Source organism: Limulus polyphemus, unplaced genomic scaffold (assembly GCF_000517525.1).
Source record: "Limulus polyphemus unplaced genomic scaffold, Limulus_polyphemus-2.1.2 Scaffold2640, whole genome shotgun sequence".
NCBI classification, from domain to species: domain Eukaryota; kingdom Metazoa; phylum Arthropoda; class Merostomata; order Xiphosura; family Limulidae; genus Limulus; species Limulus polyphemus.
This window is the reverse complement of record NW_013668250.1, coordinates 98,820-100,295: the sequence shown is the minus strand read 5'-3', so window position 1 is coordinate 100,295 and position 1,476 is coordinate 98,820. Positions and strand designations below refer to the sequence as shown.

The 1,476-nt window shown below is 32.7% G+C and overlaps 1 non-coding gene across 1 annotated transcript; it reads left to right on the top strand.

The window, feature by feature from the left end:
- The first annotated feature begins 857 nt into the window (after positions 1–857).
- Positions 858–928, top strand: Trnag-gcc. The gene has a single exon. It is a non-coding gene; the product is annotated as a tRNA-Gly (tRNA).
- Positions 929–1,476: the final 548 nt, after the last annotated feature.

Below are 1,476 nucleotides of genomic sequence, written 5' to 3'. Positions count from 1 at the left end.
GTCACGTGACCTCGCTGACGCAACAATATTTTACCCTTTGAACATCTTAACAATTAGAAGGACTTGGAAATGTTGCCAAGTTGGTGCATTAACATGTCTGCATAATACCAGATTAGATTTCGTGTATTTCTAAAATACCTATAACCGACTAAGCTCGGCTTCTGAGAGCTGACGTAATCCAAGGTAACTTTCGATATAACCTAGCCTAAAACTGGATTTCTTGGTGGTCGTATGTGGTGTAAGATGCTATTCCTGATGAGTTGTTTTTAAAATTTTCGATATTTTTCAATCTGTGTAATAGAAAATAAGATTTATTATTTCTATGGTCTTGTAATATTCATTGAATTGGAACTTTAAAGCAATGTAAGAAAGCATAGAATTGTGTTTTTACATGTACTAAAATTCTGTGCCCAAGTGAAACACAAAACGACTTACGCCTAACATTGCGGTGGTGCTGTTTGCAACAAAGTATAAACATTTTCGAGGAACCCACTTTGAGACTAATAATGGTTGGAGACGGCCTGAATGGGTAATGAAGAAAAACTTTCATATAAGTTTAACATAACAGTAAATGTACAAAGTTTCGACAAGGTTTTGTCATCATCACAAGTTTTTCTTCATTACCCATTCAAGCCGTCTCCAACCATTAAAAGTATAAACATGCGCAGTCGTCTTATTTCTTGGAATGAGTAACTCATAAAATATGTAAGTACATCTCTGCTTAAGTAAACTATACATACACATATTCATATCATTTTACTAAAATGTTTAAATGACAAATAATAAAAAGAAATATAAAAGTGTATAAATTGGAAATAATAATATTTTTATAAACGAAAGCATAATGATTTTATGTAGCATCGGTGGTTCAGTGGTAGAATGCTCGCCTGCCACGCGGGCGGCCCGGGTTCGATTCCCGGCCGATGCAATCTTTAAGTTTTCAATATTATATCTTATTTTGTAAAATCCATTATTCCTCCACTGGATTTATGAAACTGAATATTTAATAATGAACTATTAAACATAACATTATTTATATAATAGGCCAACATCGAACTCTAATAATTTTAACTGTAAAATTATCCATTATTGGAACGTTACACTCGTTTTTATAAAGTAGTTTAAGTCAAGTTTACACTATTTTAATTTTGACTCACTATAAAATTATTTTCAAGCGCATAATTTACCAATTACACAACAAACACTAACGTTATAAACTGTGATGCATGCACCTCAGTCATGTGGATTTGCATACGATGATACTGGTGACACCATTAGGCAACCATTGTTCTTTAATACTAGTGTTACGTCTCCGTTTTTTTTAATTGATTTTCCGTAACTTCGTACCGACGAAACTTAAGCAACACAAGCCTTTACTTAATAAAACTGGTTTATTCTTTCCGAATATAACTTTACCGATACACTTATTCTTAACAGTCGCGTTATAACAAACTGTTACGTTTCCGTTTTTTAATT